Source organism: Lichenostomus cassidix, chromosome 12 (assembly GCF_008360975.1).
Source record: "Lichenostomus cassidix isolate B80296 chromosome 12, HeHo_3.0, whole genome shotgun sequence".
Classification (NCBI taxonomy): Eukaryota; Metazoa; Chordata; class Aves; order Passeriformes; family Meliphagidae; genus Lichenostomus; species Lichenostomus cassidix.
Window position 1 is genome coordinate 9,148,881 of NC_139493.1, and position 24,446 is coordinate 9,173,326.

At 43.4% G+C, this 24,446-nt stretch overlaps 1 protein-coding gene and 1 long non-coding RNA gene across 4 annotated transcripts in view; one reads left to right on the forward strand and one right to left on the reverse strand.

The window, feature by feature from the left end:
• GRIP2 (glutamate receptor interacting protein 2) overlaps positions 1-24,446 on the forward strand; it is a 249,423-nt gene that overhangs the window by 52,903 nt on the left and 172,074 nt on the right. The window lies entirely within an intron of this gene.
• Positions 1,708-7,700, reverse strand: LOC146431658 (uncharacterized). Of its 3 annotated transcripts, none has more exons than XR_014854632.1 (4): positions 7,531-7,700; positions 7,249-7,447; positions 5,290-5,489; positions 1,708-2,057 (listed from the first exon to the last, which is right to left on the reverse strand). It is a non-coding gene; the product is annotated as an uncharacterized LOC146431658 (long non-coding RNA). The 3 variants fall into 3 exon arrangements; XR_014854631.1 differs by having other exon boundaries at positions 1,709-2,057; positions 7,546-7,700; XR_014854630.1 differs by having other exon boundaries at positions 1,710-2,057; positions 7,561-7,700.

The following is a 24,446-nucleotide window of genomic DNA, read 5'->3' on the forward strand; positions in this document are numbered from 1 at the left end:
GCTCTATTCTTAAAAGAAGATAGGAGAGAAGAAAACTAGAGCTACCCTGAAGCACTACAAGTGGAAACAATAATGATGCAATTATTTTTCTCATAAAAACAGCATTTAATTGAAGATTTAATCCTTCCAAAAAAACCAACCCAATAATGATTCAAAAAACCCATTAAAAAAATCTGTATTGCCGAATTACTTTGGGGGTTAGTGGTGGGAGATTCCTTTAGTGCTGCTGTTCTTATGGAAGCTTACTGTGTTTTATTTTTAATGAAGAGTATATTCAAAATATTCCAGCAACAAATACCATATTCTTCTAAAACAGTGTCTTCCATTGGATGTGTAGAGTTTTGCTGCAGAGGTGGAGGATGGAATAGCTGTACTGTGCAAGATGCTGGTGAATCTTTGATCTCCTTCTAGTATTTAGATTTTTTTGTTTTGTGTCTCTGTAATATTTATGGAAATATATTTTTATATCTATCTGTACTCAAAGAGAGTATTCTGATGTCCTGCCAGTGTGTTTCAATTCATTTTACTGGAGCAACCCTGTTGTAAACTTTCTTTTTTGTGGCTGAAGGAATAGAAGAGGGTTAGGGTTATATTCCACCTGTTTGGGGACTGTTATGCTTGGAGTCCCTCAGATTTATTTCCAGATATAATTCAATGGGCATGACCTGCTGCAGTGCACCTCCTCGGTGACTGTGCCTCTTTTTGTTGGTTACCCCTGTTCAGTCTCTCCTGGTCTTTTCACAGGGACAAGTTAAGCAATGGCAATAGGTAGTCAGTACCTAGACAAAAGGTGATCTTCTGTGAGATTCCCAAGTGATCAGAGGATTGAGGCAGGTCACTTATTTAACCTTGCACTTGGTGGAGCAAAGATTGAACAGACCTCAGATGAGGTGTTGGAACCACTGGCCAGACCATGAACTATAACCCAACCCTGTCGCTAATTTATCGATGTGTTCTGACTCAGCCTGGTGGTGGACATTAAGGGGATTCTCCCATGGAAGCATGGACCCAGGGAAGGAGTGTTGGATAGACTGCATGTGGGAGGCAGATGTTGCAGCTGGTAATACTGATGTCTCACAAGGGGAAGGTAGGAAGACATGCATGGAAAAAAGGCTGGGGTGATCTGTTGGTGCAGGGACTCTGGTGAAGCTGAGACAAGTTATGAGCTTTCCTAAAGTCAGAACATGTGTGCAGATGCTCTTTCCCCCCTTGGTTAAATCAAGAGAGAGATTGACTAATTATTTTCATCTTTTCCTTTCATTTTACTGTGTGTTTTCACTGACCTGATAAGTCATCTGGTGCATGTGACCTTCTTTGACTGAACCTGAGCACTTATGAGCTGTTTCAGCCCAATCTAGTGTCAACCTCACAGTTCTTGATTGAAAGCCTTGGGAAGTAGAGGGTCCTTAAGCAAAATTGTTTTTTTCATGTGACTGAGTGCAGTGCCACTGAGAGAGTCAGAGTAAAAACAGAGTAGAGCTGAAAGTCTGTTCTGTTCTCTGTTGTGTAGAAATGCTTTAATTCTCTCAGAAACTTCTTTTCACCAGCATATCAGAGACTGCAGTGAGAATGTGTGCATTTTCTTTGTCTTCTACTAACTGAGATATACTGTACTACAGTACAGTATCATGAGACAGGCAAGTTCTAACAAGTCCCACTAAGTCATAGATTTTTTGAAATGGTGAGATTTTGTATGCGCTGTGAAGCAGAAATGTGCCACACTTCTTAGTTTGCCTGTTGGTTATTTGCACTGAAAGCAGCGCCAGTGAATATTTGACTGAAATTTAAGGGGGAAAAGATCAGCAGCAGCTCAAAAAGAGGAAAGTAAGATTCAAAACCAGGCTGAGTTTCCTTTTTGTTTCATTCATTGCCTTCTGTAGTCTATGGGGAGTCTTTGCTTCAGTTTGCATGAAGCTACTCTTTCTGTTTGCTGTTCACATCTCTTGGTTTCTGGGTGTTTTACATTGGTCATTTTCTGACTTTGGATTTTTTTCCTAATGTAGTGTAGGCTCACATTTGGTGTGTTTTATGGCTGCTTTTGTCTGTTAGTGCAGCTCCTGAAATCAAGACATCAATATTCAATAATGAACTTCATTAATCACCTTGGCACTGCGTATGTACTGTACTGAGGGAGGCAGGGTGCTGTGTCAGGAGGAAGGTGTGGAACCAGCCAGCCCTGCCAGGAGCACAGGATGGTGAGGCTAGAGGAGGTAGCTGGGCACTCTGTGGCAGGGCAAATGTGTTCACATCTTCTGTGCCCTGTGGAGTCAAGATTTACCTGGCCTGGAATGGGAGAGGGCTGAACTCTGTCCACTGACATTTACTATTGGCTACATCCCTGCATCTGGTTCAGCTCCTGACTGCCCCACGTGAGCAGCTGCTTTCGTAACCAGGGCATTTCAAAGCTCAAGATGTTGATTTCCAGTCTAATCACGTCAAAAGCTATTGCCTGCTTTTTCTATTTCTTTATGAAATTTTATCTTATCTCTTTTCAATATCCGTGTCTGAAGTCTGTGCTATTGGGACCCACCCTGTTTCCATGCACAAACACACAGAATGGAGCAAAGAGGAGTGAGGTGGGAGCAAACACTTTCTTATTAGGACTGCGGCTTGAAGTAATGAAAATAATAAACAGAGTCTGGGAGGTGCTGCCACATGTCCTGGTGACTGCGTGAAAGGAAGATGAGAAAGGGAGTTGTGATGCCCTGGAAAAGATTGTTTAAACTTTACAGAGCTGATTGAATTAACATCAGGCTTTATCAAAGTGTTTTATACCTCTGTGCTGTCCTTTTTCCCCATCCTTAACAAAGATCTGTGATCTGTCACCAGTATTGTGCCCCATCCATAACACTTTTACGTTTCAGCTGTGTCATGGGGAATGATAATGTGTGGATCTACAGAACTGTCCCTGCTGTCAGTTGCTGATAGAAACAAAGTTCTCACTTGCACCCCAAAATTACAGCTAGCCACACTAGTTCTTGAGACAAGGAGAATGGTCTGTATAGACAGTGTGCAAAATGCTGCACTATAATATGTGACAGTTGGAGAGCAAAGGGACCCAAAGTGACTAGGTGCAAAATTGAAGTTTGGGGGTATGTCAGGTGACTGGAGCTGTTTGGGGTGACAAGGACACATGTAGGATGTGGTTGAGCTCAGCCCTTGCATCACTAGCCTGGGAAACAGCTAAACTCCTTCACATGAAATCTCACCCTTCCTCCCAAATTATATCTATGCACAGATATATATGTGCCAGTGTATGTGCAGCCTGAGGCAAACACCTGGCATGAAGAACGTCATTCCAATCCATTCAAATTTGGTGGAGATTTAAGCAGCAAAAGACAGTCTTATAACGGAAAAATAGAGCGCTCCCAGCCCAACTTAGTCCAGTGAGCTGACCAAAATGTCTCTTGAGCCTTTTTGTATGCGTCGTGTATTGACCATATCAAGGATTGGGCTGTGCTGAATGCATCACTGAGGGCCCTGGCTCCAGGAGATGTGCATTCCCTGTTGGTCCCCTCAGAGAGGCTGAGCAGAGGGAAGTGTAATTGTATGGCCATGTGTGTAAGTGCCCATGGTTGGATTTTACCTGGTGTAAATCAGCTTAGTTCAGGAGCCTCAGGGTGGCTTTGGTGATTACCTTGGCTTGGGCTGAAGCTCTCACTAATGGAATGAATGTGGAGCGCCAGGCTCCTGCCCTCTCAGTCCTTCTGCCTGGCATCATTCCCTGGTTCAAAACTTATGGCTGGAGTGTTTAAAAACTCAAGAGACAGGATCAAAAATGAAGGAATTGAAAGGACAATTATCTTTTGATTTACCAGTGGTTTTGAAATTTCCCTCTGCACTTGGATCATATTTTCAAGATTTTTCTATCATTTCCTTTGCAAAACTAGACACTATCCTTGTGTGTGCACAAATTTAGGACCACAGAGAAAATGTAAATGTGGTGTGACTTGGGATAAAATTAGACTGACAGTGCTGGGCTGTTGTTACTCCATACTGGGCTAAGTCATCATTATTTGGATTTGCTGGAGCCCAGAAAAGGCTTAGCTCATGTTTTGAGCAAAGCCAGCAGTCACATCCTGCTTTCTTAATTGCTATTTGAGATGAACCATGATAATTTCCATTATGAAGCCAGTTTTAATTAAGCAAACAAAACCTCTCTGCTCTTTTTTCTGGCAAGCTTTTGATGACTTCTTCTGAGTTTTGACAGTTAGGTTCCAATGTGTTCTTCAAATGCAGCCAGGTTTAGAAGCTGCAGTAAAGCAGAGGATCATATGCATGGCCTTGAGCAGCAGCTCTGCATGGCCAAGTGTCTGTCAGTGTTGGCCTGTGGCTCCCAAGTAGGATTTTAGCCATCAGTGTTTCCTAAGTGCTGTGTTGCTTGCGGATCTGTAAGGTGATGTGTAGCCAATTGCAATAATTTAGGGAACCAAGGGGGCTTAAATAAAGCAGAGAGATGCTTTGTGTAGGATGCTGTAGCTTCCACCTAAGACTGCAACTTCAATTGTGTTGGAGGGAGAGCTGTAAAGCCCCAATTACGGTTATATTTTCTCTGATAGAGGAAGAACCAGTTCTGACTCTTGTTGCAGAGAAGTAGTTATAACAGCTGTGGCCAGAGTTGAAGGCAAGACAGGCAGGTATGTTTGGCTTTTTCTTGTAGGATGTGTATATGGGGAAAATGGAAGACTCCCATCCAGTTATCAAGGCATGTAGGTTGTATGGGCTGAGGAAGTCACTGAGGAGCTGATAATATCACTGTCCCAGCATGGAAAAATCCCTTTCTGCCAAAGGGTAAAGGGGATGGTTTAATGTACGTGGATAAACGAGGACAGCAGGTAATTTATTTCTCCCCATCTTATGGTACATAAATGACATATGACAGATAATCTGCTACCTGACTGTATAATAACCAAGGAGGAACACAGGCAGGAATGTGCCTTGTTTTGTGTTTTGCTTCCTCTTGTGATAGATGAAGAGAACATGGCCTCAGGCTGTGTCAGGTGATGTTCAGGTTGGACATTAGGGGGAATTTCTTCACAAAAAGGGTTGTCAAGCATTGGAACATGGTGGTGGAATCACCATCCCTGGAGGTGGTTAAGGGAAGACTGGGCATGTCACTCAATGTCATGGCCTAGTTGACAAGGTGGTGTCTGGTCAAAGGTTGGACTTGATGATCTTGAAGACCTTGAGGTCTTCTCCAACCTAACTGATTGTGACTTTCACCAAATAAAAAATATTCTGTGGTTTTTATTCCCTGGAGACTAGCAAGAGAGTTAAAGGGACACTTACTTGGGACTTCCTTGTGCAGGTGCATGGTGACAGCAGTCTCACGATTTAAAAACCTTTTAGGCCTCTGTGTTGTGCCAGTGTTTTGCAAGAAGGCAGAGAGGATGGTGGGTTCACAAGTACAGCCCAGGGAACAAAGTTGGGTGGATGCAGGAGGGAGTAGATAAAATTCCTGTGTATTCCCCTGTGTGGCCTCACTGCACCTGTGTGAGGAGAAAGATTAAACTAGCATTTACCAAATACTATTTCTACTTGCAGCAACAACCAAAGCAATGTTATTATTCATTTTAAGATTATGGGTCTTCTTTCTCCCCATAGTTCCCTGTGAAAAATTTGAGCTCAAGACAAACTTTTAGAGATAATCCAAATTTAGCCAATTGGGATAATTTACAACCAATTATAATAATCCTTTCCGTGAGTTGGCCTTCCTCCTTTGAGTTGTCTGGTATATTTAGCCATGTGTAGTCTCTTTCTGAACCACTTTTTACAGTCCTTATGATATTAATTAGGTTCCTTCCCACGCTGGTGGTGTTAATGGCCATGTGAAATATTAATACCTTTTTGCTAATAGTATTGGTAATATATCTGGGGCTGCTTTGTTGTGATCCTGCTGTCCTGGTGAAATTAAATAGATGAAGTACCCTTCCCCAGTGAGAGTGTAATTCATAAAAGCAGGGTGGACAGTATGTTGTGCCTGTCTGATGTGTTTTAGAGAATGTCTCTGCTGATGATTATATTTTGGGAAATTGGAAGAACATTTCCCCAGGACATATAAAGTGACTGTCTATTAGGGATATGTAGGGGATGTGTCAGGTTTTCAAGAAATGTACTAGAAAGGAATTAAGTTTGAAAAAGCCAGTGCACTGAGGAAGGCAAGCATCTCCTTTTTTTCCTGAGGTGGATGAATCTGGATTCTGTTTAGCCATGCATGCAATTTTAAAGCTGCATATACAGGCTCAGGAAGGATCAAAATAGCATTTTCAAGAGGCTGGCAGAACTTGTCTGAAACAATGGTACCTCATTAGCAGATGCTGATCCTATCAGAAAAAAAGAATAAATGGTGCCTTTTGCTTCACTGAAGAAAATGCTGCCTTAACCCCTCGCTCCCCCAGTGGGCAGGGAAGAGTCTCTAGACAGCAGTGATGGAGGGTTTGAGCAGAGCCATCCTGAGGGGCATCCAGGGTTCAGACAAACCTGGGAGACACTGCAGCACTGTTTGATTTATTAATGGGCCACATCTTTGGAGCCCACGTACCCTTAGTGCTCTGCTTGAGGAGCAAGCTTCAAGTCATGGCTGGTACCACACACAAAGTCTTGCTTTTAAATAGTAGCTGGGTAGCTGTGAGAGAGTTCCCAAGGAAGAGGGATGGTGGAGTCACTGGTGGAGGAGGATAGGAAGTGTGTTGGTGGCAGCATGTAAAATCATGGAGAGAAGGAGTGGGCTGCAGTTTTATACTCTGAATCTTACAGTGAAGAAACTAATGCTGAGACTGGCAAGCTACTTTGAATTTTAATTTTTCCTTTTGCTATATGTTTAGTGTAGCCATCACTGCAGTGCGAGGGAGCAGGCAGATGGAGAAAGAAAAGAAGAAAAATTAAGGTGGAAGTCAGAGTCCTGGAGTTGGTCTTTGATTACTCATGTGCATGGGTCTGTTCAGGCCCAGGTGGTACAAGCTGGCTTTGCTAATAACCCTTCTAGTAATTAAAAAAATAAATTTAAAGAAAGCAAAAGCAATGAATGAATCTTAACTGTAAAGGTTGTGGCTTTAATTTACAATGCTGAAGGGCCCAAGAGTAAAGATTCAGGGTAATGAAAAGTTCTCTGAGCTCTACCTGGACTATAGAGGAATCTTTTAGCTAACTTTTCCACCAGCGGCAGCCAGCAAGTGGGGAGGGAGGAGTAATGGAAAGAGTCTTTAAATCCAAGTATGTTGTGTTCATGATTTCCTGTGTGGTATGTACCTGGGAGGAGATTCTGCTTGCATCTTCATTCTCTCTATCTTAAAGGGTTTCATTAGCATCTAATTGCTACTTATTTTCCTTATTCAGAGCATCCAGGTGCTGTACAATGTTCTTAATCAAGTGTGAAAAGGCCATTTGTCAAGGAAGTTCCTGCTCTCTCAGCGAGGTGCTTCTGAAAAGGTTTGGCCTTTGTGCTTATCTAGGGGAAAAACAAGTGCCAAGAGTCTGGAACGTGACTGAGATCTTCATTTGATCCTACCAATCTTGCCTCCATCATCACACCTCACAGCAGCATACCAGTGAAAGCCTCACCTGAGCCAGAACTAATTTAAAGGGATGATGCCAGTGTTGGTCTTGTTAAGCAGCTCTTGGGACAAGTAGGTCACTCAGTCAGGAGGTTGAGGGGTTGCTGGAAGCCTTAAATCCTTTGTGCTGTAGGACTGGAAGACTGGCTGGGGTAGGAACAAGAACAGAAGTTACCTGGGTTCCCCTTGGCCTCATGGAATCTTGTTTCAGTCACAGAGTCAACTGTGAGAGAGTTTCTTGAACTGGGATATCAAGGGAATAGTTCTTGTGAAGTTATGTGTCTCCAGGTGTTTTAGGTTCAGACCTTCTTTTCAGCAATGCTGAGGTCAGAGATCAGAGTGATGTACTGTTCTCCTGGCAATGTGCAAAACTTGAGGACATGGGTGGGTTTGTCCATGCCATAACCAGTGGCACTGGGGAGCGCGAAGGGTTAGTAAAGTTGAGAGTGTTCTCCTTTGTGAAAGGGACAAGTGTTCTCTCCTGCCTGATTGAAATTGACTGTAGAAAACACTTAGAGTATTTTTTTTTTCCCTCTACCTTACAGAATTAATCCAGTGGAAACAATCTGGATTTAAGATAGCATAGCTGGAATCAGAATAAATACCTTGTTTTTCTGGACTATTAAGATATTTACTAGCTATTGGCCAAAACATCTGCTGATATGACTTCACCAAATTTAGTGAAGCTTGGATCAAGATCTCCAATGGCATATTTTTCATTCAGTTCATTAAGCAGCAAGCAGTTTGATCAGATAGGACACAGAAAACACAAAACACTTGCTGAGAACGTAATATACTTCATTAGTCATCTGGGTTTGCAAAAGAGCAGGGAGAGAACTGTACTCACATCATCAAAGTCCTGTCAGCCCTCGGTGGGTGTCTCGCTGTGTCTCCAGCCACTGTTTGAGAGCAGTGCTGTGGAAGGGCTGGGATGCAGCTGTATTGATTATTGGGCTGGGATGATGTGCAGATTGATGAACCAAAATGCCACAAGAGGAAAAACTTCTGATGGCACAAGCACTAAGGGACAAAAAGAGATGAGAGAGCATATTCTTCCCCAAAGAAATCCCATTGATGCTGTGTTGCTCCCAGGCATTGCTGATGGGAAAGGGGAGCAGCTTGGTGGGCTTCTGCAGAACAGCAGCCACAGCAAAGAGCAGTTAATCTGGAGCCACAAAGAAATAGTTATGATGCTTTTGAAAATGAAGATTTGTTTATTTTATTTTATTTTAGCCAATGCGGTTCACAGGAAGTCTCAAGCTTTCTTTAGGAGGGATTGACAGTGAATTTAGCACAAGCTAAACATACACTTGGGGCTTGCAGTGATCTGTAGGAAGTGTGTGGGAGAGGGTAGATATCCCACGTCTGTCAGAATGGTGTGCCAGTCTCTCCAAGCCCTTTAGCTCAAGCATCCAGGACTGTTTGACTGTGGGAGGAGAGGGAAAGGGAAGGGTGCAGGAGAAAAGAGGCAGTTCTGTAGAAATGTGGAAGGGAGGATTACACCCACAATGTGTTTGATATGGAAGAGCAGGGACTGCTGCCTGTGTGTGACATTGTGTGGGAGAGATTAAAGTCACCCTAGGCAGGCAAGAATTGGGTGTGAAGTAGGAAAAGAAAGGGGGATTAGGTTGGATGGGTGTGATACAGGAGGAAGGAGTGTCTCTCTGGGTGAAACACAGGTGCCATAAAATGAGAAGGTTTGGATTGTGTGGATAGCAAGTGCATTGTAGGAGAGGTGCAAGAGCTGAAGGATCTGCAGGATGCATCTGAGGTCACTCCCAAACCTTGAACTTCTCCTGGAGTTTCCTATCCCTCCAGCTCTTGGAAGCAAGTGGTATGAGGCTTACCAGAACAATGGTCAGCCCCAAAGACTGGATGCTTCGGATGTCAGGATGAATTGTAGAACATCAAAGGTTCTCTTGCTCTCCAGGAACTGGTCGCTGGCCTTAGCTGAGACATTAGAGGCTTTCTGCCTTTTGGGTTGGTTTCTGGGTTCCCCAAGTGCCACTTTTTATCAGCTCCCTGGAGAGCCTCCTGCCGCTGTAAAGGAATCTCAATTCTCTTTATAGTTGAGGTGCCCAGAAGTTTGACTAAGTTGCCATGCTGCTAAGTGCTACATTAAAATGTAATAAGGGATATTATTTTGCCCTGAGGAGACTTTTTCTACTGTTCCTGGAAAAGGCAAAACAATGTAAGGTATGAACCAGCCCCAACAAAGAGGGATTGTTAGGTTGCTTGGTGCATCATCTCATGGATATCAACATTGGCACATTTAGTACAAGGGGAGACCCTAGAGATGAACCTGGTAAGCTTTAGAGCTGGCTGGAGTGCTGTACTGCAGCAGTTTAAGTGCAAAGGTATGGAGAAGACCATCTGCTGAGTGTCTAAAGCTGATGCTCCAGTTGTATTTGCACGTAGGATGCCTGCATTGTTTACTTATGTTTAAAATCCAACCATAAATTGTACTTTGAGTGGCTGTTGCACATTTCCTGCTCCAGGAGCAGACTTTCCAAGCCCACAAGAAATATTCAGTTACAATTATGTCTGATTTAAAGGGAAAAGATCGGTAGCTTTGTAGCCTTAATAATTTGCTCAAACAGCTGTAGATTAATGAAAGTGTTGCTCAAGGCATGTTTCCAGAAATAGCATGTAGCTTGGCCTGCGCCAGTCACATTGGGTTAGGAAATGTGTTTGTGTTTTTAATGCTGGAAGTTCACATGGGAGGTGATCTACCAGAGCTCTCCGGACTCATGGTGTAGCTGGTTGGGCCATGTCTGGAAGAGCTTGAAAACTGTTTTTTTGTGGAGTTGTAGAGGTCTTTAGAATCACCTCATAAATGGTTTTGCCTGCTGTAGAGGAAATGTCAGCCTCACTCCAGTGAGTGGCCACCAAGTGCTCTGCAGTCAGAGCACTGAGAGCCTGATGTGATTTTTCCTGTCCCAGGAGACAAAAGCAGATAAATCTGTTATTTGAAACACTGAGGTGAGGGAGTCTACTAAGCCTTCCCCTCTGTGGTGTTGGATGCTATTGAGCTCCACAGATTGAGTCACCAGGAAAATTATGTTCCCCAGAAAAATGTTCTTTTAATTGTATGGGTTTTTTCAGTCCATTGTCTCCTAATTTGACGGAGGACAGAATGCCTAGGGACAAGAGACAATTTGATAAGAAAACTGCAGTCATCAAGTGGACCCAGTTCTTATTCCAGTCATCATCCCTCTCACACACAGAGCCACAGGGACCTCTCTCCATAATGATCAGTGTGCCTTCCATAGAGAAAGGTGCAGTCCCTTAAGGTCCAGTCAGGGGCAAGTGTAAAAGCAGAGCTGAACCACACTGGTCCCTGCTCTGGTTGTGTGTTGTGGACTCTAATGTGTCCTGTAAGGTCCAGGAGTGTCCCAGGTGGTAAAAGAACAGAGTTAAATGTTATTAGCTCCCTTGTGAAGATCTGATGACTCGCTGAGTTGTGCCCTGCAGTGGGTTTAGCGAACTCTTCCTGCAGTCATTTCTGCTCAGCATTCCCGTGGTGGAGAGCTGAAGATATCTCCCTCCTAAGGCTAAGAGGACACCCCACTGCTCCCACTTCAGTGAGCACACATCCATTGTTCTGTGTAAAAAGCAATAAACCTTCTAATCTGTTCAAATGCTGCTGCCCTGCAATAACACTCACTTTTCTTCTGAGACACTCACTTGATTGGGATTTTTCCATTGATGTCTGGCCTGATTTATCTGTTTCAAACATGACCACAAATAAAAGCAGCGCTCATTGAGCTGATCCAATTTGACATGACAGGGACAAAATGACTGGAGCTGGATGGTAATTCTCTTCCAAAAGAGAATGACAGTGGTAGATCAGGGAGATATGGATTGGTTGGTATTTTACACAGAAATGGTCCACTTCTCTTTTTCATTGCTTTCGTGAGCCTGAATGCCAAGTTTTTGCTTATGGGTGGTAGATTTTTTTTTTTTTTTTGGATGAGGGAGGCAGTTTGCTTTCTTTTGGAAAAAAAACCCGTGGTGCTGCTTGAAAATTTTTGAGCAGTTTTAAAAAGGTTGCTAGGTTGGATGTCTGAGTGGGGGACATACAGGGAGACTTTGCACTCAAGTGCTCTTCAAAAAAACTCCTAACTGGCTAACAATATAGAAAGATAAAACTTTAGGCTTGCGAGTAATCAGTTTTTTGAACAGGATGTTAAGAAAAAGGCTGTGCAAAAAACCAAACTAGCTGTCTGACATCCTGAAATGATGTTATAACCACTGTATGACCTGCAAGGGTAGGGAGATGATTTTGGGAGTGCTTCTAGGCATATCTGGCTATATAAAATAGAAGAGGACATTGAATGTCTTTGCTGTACGTAAGGCAATGGTAATTTGCCTGTGCTAGGGACTGGAAACAGTGACACAGAATTACTGCTAATACAACATCCTCTCAAAGAAATTGTCCTGTGGAACAGCAGCAGCCTCTAAAGCAGTTGGTGTGAATTTGGAAGCACTGAGGTTTGCCAAGTGAGACCTGGCTGTTGCTCCACTGGTGAAGGCAAGTGAGGAGTTATTACTGCACTAAGATTCAAAACCAGACACTGATTTAATGACTGGAGTATTGCCTGTGGGGTGAGCAGGAGTTGGGATGAGGAAAAATTCCCTATTTTCTCCCTTCGTGTTGGTTGTTTTGCAAATAATTGAGCTAGGATGCTCTTGTCTAGATTGGCAGTTTGCCCCTCCACAGAGGGACCGTACAGAACAACTTAAAGCTGTGTGTGGAAATGGACTTTTTCATGGGCATTGATAAACTTGGAAATGAGTCCAAATTGTCACAATCAGTCCTAAAAGATTAATTCTCTTTGCAGAAGTATTGCCACAAAGATTTACTGTCTTTGCCATGCACAGGTCTCTAGGGAGAGGAGAGGGGTGAGGATGGCAAAGAGCTTGTGCAGTTTCATAACATTGCACAGCTTTGGGTTTGCTGGTCTCTTAATGAGAGTTTTAATTGCGGGCTGCTTGCTTGCCACTAGATGACAGCCTTACTCTGTGCACCAGGGGCTTGGTTGTCATTAACAGGGGGCAGGGAAATGACCCTCTTACAGGACATGTCCTGCCTGTCTTGCTTCCAAATGCCTTCTTGAAAGGCAGGGAGCCAGGAAAAGAGGAGATGATGGTGCAGATTAACTTGCTTAATCGAAAAGATGGTACTTGAATCTTGGACATACCTCAAATGTGAGGACAAATCAAAAAATGAAATCAAGAAACTGCATTTCTTCCAAGAATGAAAGGATGGATTTGTTTTTTAGCTGCAGGGCTGTGCTCTTCAGATTGCTTCTTCCAACCTGACCCAGTATGGTTTTCAGGCCAGTAAGCTCTGAGCTCCACATCTCGTCTTTGGGCTGGCTCCCATTCGCGGTGAGCTTTCCTGTACAGTGACCGGGCAGAGTCCCCTCCTTCCACTGAGCAGAGAGGGAATGAAACATGAAGACTTTTCAAGCACATCATCACAGAAAAGTCACATATTCTGTTGCATTCCTTGACTGCTTTTCCTCTGTGTTTTTCTTGTCTTTGGTTTCAGTCTCTGTCTTATTGCAGGAGTGAAAAAAGTGCAAATTGAAGTATATGAGCTTGACTAGCCATGGATTTTTCCACATGACTGTAAGAGTGTCACTGCTTTTCAAAACACTGTTAGAGCATTTTGAGTTCTGCTAAATATTTTTTTTGCATTCCTGGTCTTTGCTGAAGGTTTTCAGGCTGTGCTATTGCATGATGACACCTCCTAGTAGTTTTCAGCAGAGCTTTTAGCTCTAGAAATATGTTGGAGACTCATCCTTACATTTGAAGAATTGCTTTGGTTTGTATTTTTTTTCACAAGCTGGTACATTCCTATCTACATGAAGAAAAAAACTCTGTACAGCTGAGTGTCATGGTCTTTCTGGGCCACATTCTGCTTTCAGTGCCAGCTTTCCATACTTGCAAACATACCTTATATTTACTGAGAGAGCTGAGGTTGGGTTCTGTCCCCAGGTGTCTGCGTGTGTGACCACCTTCCAGTGTGTGCACATGCTTGTGTGCAAATATCTCCCTCCGTTATGAACCATTGATGTAGAGGGCACGTTTTGCTGCTTATTTACACTGTTACCTATCCTTATTCTCTTTGAGGCAACTGCACAGAAACACTGACTGCTGCTCTGCTTTCTTCTTTGCCTTTTCCTCATCTGTGTATCTTTTCCTCTTTTTCCTCTTTTCCACCCTTTGGATGCTGAATTGGTATTTATCCTCGCCTGTGAAAGTGACTTTTTGGGCCCAGATACGTGGCGGTGGCTCTCAGAGCACGGCAGACCCGCAGTGGTGCCTGCCAGGGCTGCCCTCCCCAAACGCAGGGATGCACTGGGAGGTGCCGCCAGCCTCGACACCCAACTGCTCTGATGCTTCCTGACAGCTGTGATTGCATTCAGTAGGAGCTCTGAGCAGTAGCGTGTCTTGGTCCTGTGCTCTTATTTCTGGCTCTGTTGTGAAAAATAAAGCTTTCCAGCACATTAAATATCCTTTCGGGAAAAGGGAACAGAAAGTGCCGTCTCCCAGCTGCGTGTCTGGTTGTAGTGGCCAAGTCTTGGGTGAGTTTTTGCCCCACAGCAGCCCTCAGCATAAAGCAGTTGCTTGTGGGTGCCCTTGAGCAAAGCTTGGGTGCTGCGGGAAAAGGTTAGCAGAGGATTTTCAGAGGCTGTTTGTGTTGGTGATGCAGCAACTCCACAGACTGTCTCCCTGCTCCCATTGAGCTAAAGGATGGTGGCTCTTTGTCCTGGTTTTAGACAGTGGTCCTGGCTTTAAAGACCTGGATTTGTAACTGGGCATAGAGATGCCCAGTGCTCTTGCTGGGGAACCCAAAGGTGGCACTTACTGCAGAGCAACAGAGGCAGATTCTGGGCATTTGCTCTCATTTTCCGCATGGAGAGATAAGGAATTGGATGAAAAACCCTGACTATATCAAAGGAGAAAAACCCTAAATGTGTGAGCTCTTCTCTTCCCCATCTTGCTTTAGTCCCTAACAGATACTTTGATGGACAGGCTCATATTCCTCCCCATGAAGGGCAGGAGTGTTGCATAGACTGTGCCTTGGACAGTGACTGGACTGTGTTTTTCAGTGTTTTGGATCATGTATGGCATTATTGATCTTTTCAAGGGCTAGGGCCCCAGATACACTATCAACCTTTTATGTGTTTATGTTGCACCTGTGCTCCTCTTCTTCAGCAGAGACACTGGGGTGGTGCAGGTTACACCATGTCCAGCCACGCTCCCACTGGCTGCACAGCCCCCACAGTGATGAACAGGAGTGCCACCGGGATTTCTGAGCAAGGACAGTCCTTGGAGGAATATCTCCATCAACACGGAAGCTTGCAGCTGGACTTTGGTTGTTCCTTTTGTTTGTTTGTTTTAATATTAGCTTGTTAATTATCCTAAAAAAGAAATCTGTGTGCATTCTTCTAAAAATAACAAATCCTTACATGCTTTTGTGCCTGAATAATCACAATTTGGCGACCCACAAACCATAGGCAGAAGCATAAAAGAAATAATTTTCTTTTTCTCTTAGGAAGCAGATGGCTCAGTTCAGTTTCTGTGACATTGTCTAAATGAAATTGTGTTGTAGATGTTCAGCAAGAAACTAATTTCAGGAGTTTGGGAGAACTCTGGAAGGGTGAAGGGACCAAAACCACAAATTATGTGTCTCAACAAGGGACAGGAGAGAAGATGTGGGAAGAGGAAGGGAGGAAATAATTATAGTGCAGAATTTATTCCAAGCTTTTCCTTCTGTTTTTATCTCTGCAAAGAAATAGCAGAATTCACATATTTATTCAGTGTTTGCATTTAATAGCAACCTTTTGTCAGTCTGTAGTTCTTGGCCTGAAGCTGTTAATTGAACAATTCCTTAAAGCTGTTTGCAATTCATGTTGTGGCAACTCACTGTGTACATCAGCTGGCGATGCTGCACTTTCCCCATATGTGACCACAGTGGCGTGAATTTGGAACAGCGAATGAACACATATTGTTTGCAGATGGATGGCTGGATGGCTGGAAATGTGTAGCCTGCAAATATTTGAGTGTCTGAGTATAAAATTTGCTTTTGCCTGAGTGTTCACACCTGTAAAGCTCAAGCATCAGAGCTGGTACTGTAAGAAAAAAACCAAGTTTGAAGGAAGGACAGGGAGGAGGAAGGAGATGGTTCACATTGTTCACTGGCAGTATCCAGTGCTGAGAGCATTGCTGTACTAGAGGACAAGAAGGGAAGGGTGAGGATTTTGCCGAGGAAATAAGGGTGTATAGGAAGGGGAGAATGGACTTTAGCCTGATCAGTTGTTGCTGAGGGCTGATCTAGCTGAAGGAAGTGGCTGAGCCTAGGGAGTAGTTAGAGGATCTGGAGATGATGGAGAGGTGTGGAGTTCCTGCTGCTCTCTGCCTGGCTGGGTTATCACTCCCTGCTCACACTGGGGGCTGTCTTTGCTCCTGTCTCTGGTGGGTGAGAAAGGTGCATGTGATTAGTAAAACCATGAGAAGCTGTGGCAACTCTGAACGGTGGTGACTGTACTGCTTTTCGTCATGTGCATCGTATTTTAACAGAGAACAAAATTGCAGTCTGGAGCAGATGAGTGCTGTGGGAGCAGCTTGGTTTTATCCGCTCCAGTAGCGCAGAGTTGGAAAGCAGAAGATGGAAGGAAAAGGCTGGAAAGGCCTCAAGGACTGATGCATTTTAAAATTTATTAAGCTGTTGAGTTGGATCTCTGGCACTTATATGCACTCATTGGTGATGATTTCTATCCTATTTATAAGGATGTTTTCAAACTAACTGGGATGTCTGTGCTACTGTGGGTGAAAGCAGAGTCTTCCTCTGGTTTCTTGAGCATCCTTGGACAGGCCTTTTCCCATGCCTCATTTTCCCCATGATGGATACGAGTGTTGATTCTCCTTTTAGGATGTGTTTTGGCATCATCTACCATAAATCTACAAGGCACTTATGAAGATAATAAAAGCTGTCCTGTCTCTATGGGCCTCTGGAGGGAAGAGGGTAAATGGAGTAGGAGATGTCAATGCCAGAGCATTTTTGGTCAGAGAATAAACACAAGGAGCAGTAGAATGAAAAGATGAAGAGTAAAGTAAATAAGAAAACAGTTTAATTTCCCTCTCTCTAAGCAAATCACTGTGTATGTATTTGTATATATACATACATATATATAATGTATTTATATAGATATGCATATATATTTTTTTTTATTCCCAGGGCAAAATAAGGTACAAGTAATATAAAAAAATCTGACGCATTAACAGAGAGGTGCAAAGGTTTGTGAAGCTGTGGAAGTAATTTCTTTGACTCTTGCACTGGAGCTTTAGGATAGCTGGATGATACTGTTTTCTGCCTCTGTCATTGTCTCCTTGTTCCTGCGCATCACCTAACACAAAACATCATCCCTGCAGGCTTTGGAAACTGTGGCAAATTGTCATCTTGCCATTACTGAGTTTTTCTTTAACAGCCAGTTTGTATTTCCATAGCCTGCAGCTGCCATCACAGACTTCCCAAATAAAGGAAGGAGTGTTTTGTCTTTGTTTCTCAAATTCTAGGTTATCTTATACCCTTTTCTCCAAGGTGGGGGTGCATTTGCTTCCATGATAGGAGAAGGAGGTTGCTAAGAGCTTTGTCACTGTCATTACATCGCTTCAGGCTTGAGTCAGTGTTGTGCTTTATGAATTTTCCCCTTTCTCTCCCTGACTAGGGCTGTCTTTCCAGCCCACTCTAGTTGTGCAGCCTCTGGAATACCCTAGCAGCAGCACTGAATTGAACTCCTCTAGTCTGTCCTTCCAAGTCCATACTTCTAAAAGTAGCAAAAGCAAAATATTATCCCCTTTTTGCGAGGAGGAGGTGTGTTGAGGCAAGGAGTTGAATGTGACAGCAATTTCCATGACACAGAGATGGGCTCTTCAGAAACTGAGGTGATCTGTCTTCTGAGGCCCACGACATGCTGTGTAGCAGCCTCTTTGCTCATTAATGGGGTTGGATTTTAACAGTGGAATAACTAGATCTGGTGGTGACGAGCTTTGCACCTCTTTTGCTCTTCTCTGAGTGTCCCATCCTCCTCACAGAGGAACAAAAGATGGCTTTGCTCCAACAGCCAGAGTGTTCTTTGAAGATAGGTAAAGTATGTGTGCTCTAATCTGTTGGTATTTTTAGTTCTGCCAGGAGGATTTAGTCATTTCAGTTCACTATTACTGATTTTTTTGTGTGTGTGTGACATTCAACCTACAGCCGTGGAACATCTCTGGTTGCTGACCTCTCTGAACAGCCCTGCAGCACCACGTGGCGGAGCTGTCTTTGCATGGATGATTGGTTTTGAGACTTGGCAGCCAGGGAGGAAAAGTGGAGTGGAAAACCGATCCTGATGAGCAGTGAAGGATTAGCTAGGGAGCTTGTACACTGTAAATTTGCATTTCCTTTCCTAGACAGTCACAGGAAATACAGAGAAAGACAGACGAAGCACAAACATCAACAAGAAAACCAATAGTCTTAATCTAGTTTTGAACTTCAAAGAAACATCCAGCTAGTTTAAGGCAAAATTACAGGCCTTGTTATCCAAGCTCATCAGTGCTATGGGGCTGGTGTTCTGGAGGTGTGGAGGAATAGATTGGCTTCTCTTTGCTCTGCATGTTATTAAAGCTAAAGCTAGCATGGTTCTGATTTTTTTTTTTTAACATGATGTTTGGTAATAATGCATGAAGCAGAAAGGAAGTTATTTGATTTCCCTTTCCTCCTCCACCCCAATAACCAGCCTTAGCTGTTTTGCATGCTATCAGCTCAGGAAAAATCATGTTGAGACTTTAAATGGAGCAAATAGGATGAGAGAATGATTAGTAAGGGAAAGAAGTAAGAAATGCTGTGGCTGTTGGAGTTTGTTTTTAGAGTTGTACAGGGGTATGATAGCTTATCAGATGTGGCCATACTGGATGGGAAACACTGCTGGAGCTGGAGGTGGCAGCTGTAGCAATCCTGGTGGGAGTACCACGTCTCATCAAGGTGGGACTGAACTGCTGGATGCAGGAGCAAGGGCTTTTCTGCTTGATCTGAAAATCTGAGGGGGAAACTGCAGACTAAAGACCACCTGCTAGCACTGTTCTATCTCTTAGTGCCTCCTGAACCTGGTTAAGGGGGTACTGAGATCTCGAAGCAGTCTTGAGAGCTCTGTTATTATCCAAGAGAAGAGTAGCCCCTGAGCAGCAAGGCTCCAAGTTTGGAACAGGTCAAGGCTCAAACCCACATCTTCTGATCAGGCAGAGCTGGCAAAGCTCACTCAGACTGACATTTCTAGAAACTGGGGGCCTGGAAGCAGTGCTGAGGGATCAGTTAAATGCTTGATATAGGAAACATCATGACCTGCAATGTTTTGCAGTCTTCCCCGTAGCCTTCATGCTGCTGTGAGCAGAAGTACAGAGAAACCAGCTGGTCTTTGACCAAACCAATGGTGCTCTCAGGAGCACAGTGTGGTTGGCAGTATGTGAGAAGCCACTAATCCAAATAAATCAAATTTTCATTTGTTATTAGATGATCAGTCATTGAAACAAACACAGCTTCTTTCTCAGCCACTCTTTACAATGTGTGGCCATTAAAAACTTCTACGAGGTATTCAGAGTTTCTTTACTTAGTGTTCATGGAGGTCATACATGAGATGTCATCATTTTGTGTTTTCTGACCTAAGGAACTTTTTTAATTCAGAAGGACATAGGCAGCAGAGATATCAGTTTGTTCTTCCAACAGTTCATTAACTTGGTTTAATTCACTATCACTTGATATGGTAAAGCACATTTTGGCAGCTGAAAGGCCTAACCTATTTGATACAGCACTTCCTACACCTTGCCTGCATCAATTGTCCTTTCAACACTGTCACCAGGAGTGGGGAACAGGGTGGTAATGCCATGTGAAATGTCCAGCACAATGTGCTCAATTAGTTTATACAAGCAAAGGGCACCTTTGCTTAGAGGCTACACTGACTGCAAAATCCATAACGATGCAACAGTGAGGCTGTGGCATAACCTACACTGGGCAAGAAGTTCAGGCTGCGGCTCCAGCTGGCATCTCCTTTACAGAGCAGGTTTCTAAGAGTGTCTGGACTTGCAGCCTCTTGTGATAATGTCTTTATATCACCACGGGGCACCTGACCCTTCGTGCAATTTCCAGGAGAGGTGACACAGAGACATGGGCTGCCAGCACAGCACAGTCCATTGGGAAATCATCCTTTTTCCCCAGGGGCCTTTGTGTGGAGGATGGCAGCTGGTAATCGACCATGCTTTTAGTGGAATGGAAATCATTATCTTCTAGTTTTGCAGTGATGTCTGGCCCAAGGACAGCCCTGCATTTTCTTATCTTCCTATAAAATCAGTGTCAGTCACTCTCTTGAGGTTTTAGAAGCTCTTTGGAGCTTCCATGTTTAGCCCTGTCTGTGGTCCTGTAACACTAGACTAGTTATAACCAAATCTGGTCACCATAAAGGAAGACTACAAAACTTCAAAAACTCTAAAATGTGCTTAATAATGATTCAAAATAAACTTTAAAAATCCTTTTTTTTTTTTTATTGAGGAGCAATGGGCCTTGTTAGGCACTAGTAGTGAGATGCAGATCCTTACCTTTACAGGTTACCAGATTGAATTTAGTCAGAGTATATGAAAAGCATGTCCCAAGTAATAGTTCGTCTTCTCTCATTCCCTCCTGAAGCCACAGTAACTCTGTTGATGTCTCAGTTGTTCTGACAATAATAGGATGCTGCTGACAGCCAGGGGGGTGATCAAGAAGAATAAGCTGTAGGGGAAGGGCCTGGACAGCTTCTGTAATGGTGACTCTATTTCCATAGGAACCCCTAAGGACTGATCCATAGGTGAAGCCATCCAGCTGATGATGCATCAGGGGAATGGGCATAGCAAGGTGTAGGGGTCCTTGGTGACTGCTGGAGTTCAAAACTGTGGTGGGGGAATATGGTTTCTCTGCCTTCAGATTTTTCTGGAAGTGATAGATGAACACCTGTGTGTAGGTTTAGATCAATGTTTCCTAGACCACGCTGAGGATTGATGCATTTATTCATGGTGGTAGAACTCCACAGGAGTTTATGAATTTAATATTAGCCAAAATCTAATCTCCACCAAAGGTCTGACCTGTTTTTACCTTCAGTCACGTGGTGTTGACACTATATACATATCTTCTTCAGAACTGGCTGTTGGTTTGGGCATAAATATGAAAAAGGACTTCTTATGTAGAATGTACTGCTTTTCATTGGGTAAAGACACTGCAAAGCAGCTGTCTGTTGGACTTTTCTGGCATCTGCACCTCAATTTCTGAAGTAAAGCACTTAGAGAGAAAAGCAAAACTGAAAAATGAAGAACTGTTTCTGAACATTTTGGCTGGACAGGCTCTGTTTTCAGCCTCCAAGTGGGCAAATGTTATCTTTAGCACAAATCAGAGGGCAATGGTTGAAGTTACTACCTTTATTACAGTGAAGTTGTAACAAGTCTCTTGGATTAGTTAGATGGCTTTTTATTTTAGTGTTTCATTTTGTGAAATAAACCTATGACTGCTTTTGCCTTTCAGTAATTGGACTCTCTTAGTCCTTTTGTAGCTTCTTCTTCCAGCATAAGTGAAATTCCATCTTCTCCAGGAAAAAAAAGCATGCGTGGTTTGAGCTAAAATAGCCTGAGAAGGTTCTATGACAAAAAAAAAAAAAGAGCAATCCTGAATTGCTCCACTGGAGGGAAGTGTTTGACTCACAGTGTCGAAAGTATCAGTATAATTTTTGTCCTTAAATCTAGTTCTATTTTTTCCTTTCTTTCAAGTGCATATGATGGGAAACTGCAGTATAAAAGTAATACCCTTGTCTGTAGACTATTTCAGCAAATTCTGTGTCCCTGCTTTTAGTTCAAAATTAATGCTGTAGTCTTCTAAGACCACCTCTGAGATATTTAAGCTTCCAGGGGAGAAAAAAAAAGTCAAAATAACAGCTTTTGGGGATCTGTTGCTTTTCAGAGATAATTGAATTACTGTCATCTCTTCTGACCTAGACCTTTGACACTTGACTGAGTCTAACCAGTTTCATCCAAGAGATAATAAAAACAGTGGTAAGGGACAGTTTTGGGTCCTGTCTGTGATGCCTCTCTGCCTACCAGTGAAATCCTGTTACCAAATGTTTTTTCAAGCTGTGTTAGCTGGTACTAATATTTTTATTATTTAAAAACTTAAATTAGGAGGGGGAAGAAAAAGGGAAAATGTAGCCCTGGAAAGTGTGTATCTGCTAGGTGGCAAATGACAGGGTGGCTCCCCAGTAATGATTTTAGCTGAACCCTCTAAGAGATGAAACCACACAGGTTCTCTCAGGTAAGAGGGACCTGAGAACTGCTCCACATTGCCTTTGCAGGCAGGAGTGTGCCCTGAGCAAGATTAACATCACCTGACACTACAAAAACATTTCCAGGAAGCTCCAGTGCCAGCTGGGTGCAGTGGTAAAATTTTCTACCAGGAGGTGTTTGGTTTCTGAGTGGTATTGGAGGATCAAGCTGGGTCCTGGCTCTGTTAGTGCATCCTGTGGTGTCAGGAGATACAACAACACTAGTGGTCACTGTTACATTAAATAAGCAGCAACTGTATGAAATATAATGAAAAGATGGGTCTGTTAGAGATGTTTCTTAGCTGGTACTTGAGAGATGTTGGTTTAAGTCTATTCTTTATCACAAGTTCCCTCAGACCTTGGACAAATCACCAAGAAAAGCCTCAGCCCTGTTTGAGATTTTGCACCCAGAGGTGATTCCTGGCTGGGGCTGCATCTCTGGGGACATACATGAAAGCAGGATGTGGGAACTTGTAGGTCTGAAACCAGATCTTAGCCTCTGTGTTTCATTACCTTTTTGCAATGTAAGGATGGCAGCTAACAGCATTCCCTTGGGAATCCTATGAGGATAAATTAAAGATGGAGTGGAGAAAGGTGATGCTGCAGAGAATAAAGAATTAATAGGGGAGAACTAGAGGAATGCCAGAAAACCAGTTTTATAATTAAGGCAGAAGTTTAAAATATGGGACACACATTAATGCAGACATTTGCCTATAGATTATCTCTTTTCTCCTCTGTGAGCAGACAGACCAGCCTGCTTTTGCTCATAACTGCAGAATTATCTCCTCCAGTCATTGCACACGAGTGACTCAGTGGTAATTTCTGATTCTGAGGCAGGAAAGTGACTGTAGGAAAGTGCTGGAGATACTTCTAGCCTGGGGTGAGCAGCAGTAGTGTGTTGGGCTGGTGTGGTGAGTTGGGCTGGGAGCACTGGCTGCCCATACAAGTCTGAGCGCTCATCTCTTCTTGTGTTCAAGATCCTGCAACCATTTCTTCCTTATGCCTTCCCTTTTGTCACTTTAAAATCCTAATCAAAAGCAGGAAGGACATAAAATCAGCCAATCCATTTGAATGGCCCTTCATTCTCACCTAGGCCATGCATAGCTGCTTTACTTTAATAGATGTCCTTTGCATGGCTTTGGAGGCTGCTCTAAAAATCACACAGAGGACACTGTGAAAGGATCATGATAGTTTTCTGCTCTTGGCAGTGTCTGCCAAAGCACTGCCACTCTCTTCTGTGCTGTGGAATGAAGTTATGCCTTAGCCTTCTGTCTAAAACAAGACTGAAGGTGCTGCTCTTTGGTGGGTGGTTGGTGGTTTAAGTAGTTAAAATGCTGTAAAGTTCTTCCTAAAGTATTGAGTCTGGGCAAATTTTGTTTTGTTTGTTTTGTCTTTTTCATATAAGAGCAATAGCTTAGCTAAAACTGGACTTTTTGCAGAGGGCAAGCAGTTAAAAAGTCTGACTGAGATGCCTGTCAGGGTAAGAAGCTTTTCCTGCAAGCAGTCTGACTGAAAAGCACTGTGCCCACCCCAGGTATCAGTGAGCTTTTTAAGGTGCTGGAAGAAGAGGCTGCAGCTTGGTCTGATGTTCTTGTGTCACCCTGACTAGATAGAGAGTCCAGAAACAGCTCAGTGCATTTAATGTGTGGTTGATGCCCACACATACGCCTTGCTATTGGTGCTGGAATTGCTTGAAGAAGGTTTTTCTTAGGCTTTTGGGGAGCACAGAGTAGTGCAAAGTCTGGGGCAAGCTTCTCTAAGGGAAACTTGATTGCCTTTGTGTTGGCTACTGGAGTACTGCAATGTGGGAAATGTGCTTGTTCAGCCAGTGGGCAGCCTGAGAGAACCTCCCATGTGTTTTCAACACCCTGATGGTCCCAGATCTTTGGATGCTGGGAGTAAACTTCAGGAGTGATATAAGTGTGCCTGAGCAGCACTTCAGCTCCCAGAAGATTCACAGATGTTCCCTGTGCCCTGGGAACAAGACATTTTGTGTGCTTTGCTCTTCACAAGGGGATGATTTTTCTCACATTTGATTCACGGAGTGGGAAGGCTTTCATCTTTCCAGCAGTGATTCAAATAAAGCTTGAGTCACTGTCAGAGAAGTCTTTACTATCTGATAGCTCCTCTGTAATCTGGGAAGAATAATTTGGTGAGTGTTGGTTTAGTCCCTACTGGGACAGATGTCTGCGTCACGAAAAATCGATTTGCCATTTGAATAGAGAGGTTAAATGGACTGTGAAGACTGCTCTCCTGTCAGTTCTAGAGGCAATGATGTCTTGTGATTTCAGCATATCAAATATAAGGCACCTTGATAGGATGGGGAGGGAAAAGACTGCACTGCCAGGGCACAGTCTGCAGCTGCTTTGTGGCTAAAATGCCCTTTTCTTGGCTCAGAATAACCAGAGTATGCCAAGAATACACAGGTACGTTTGTGTAAGTGTAAATGAAGCCCTGTGCAGGCACATACACATGAAAGGGTGCACAGTGCATATGAGGAGAAGAG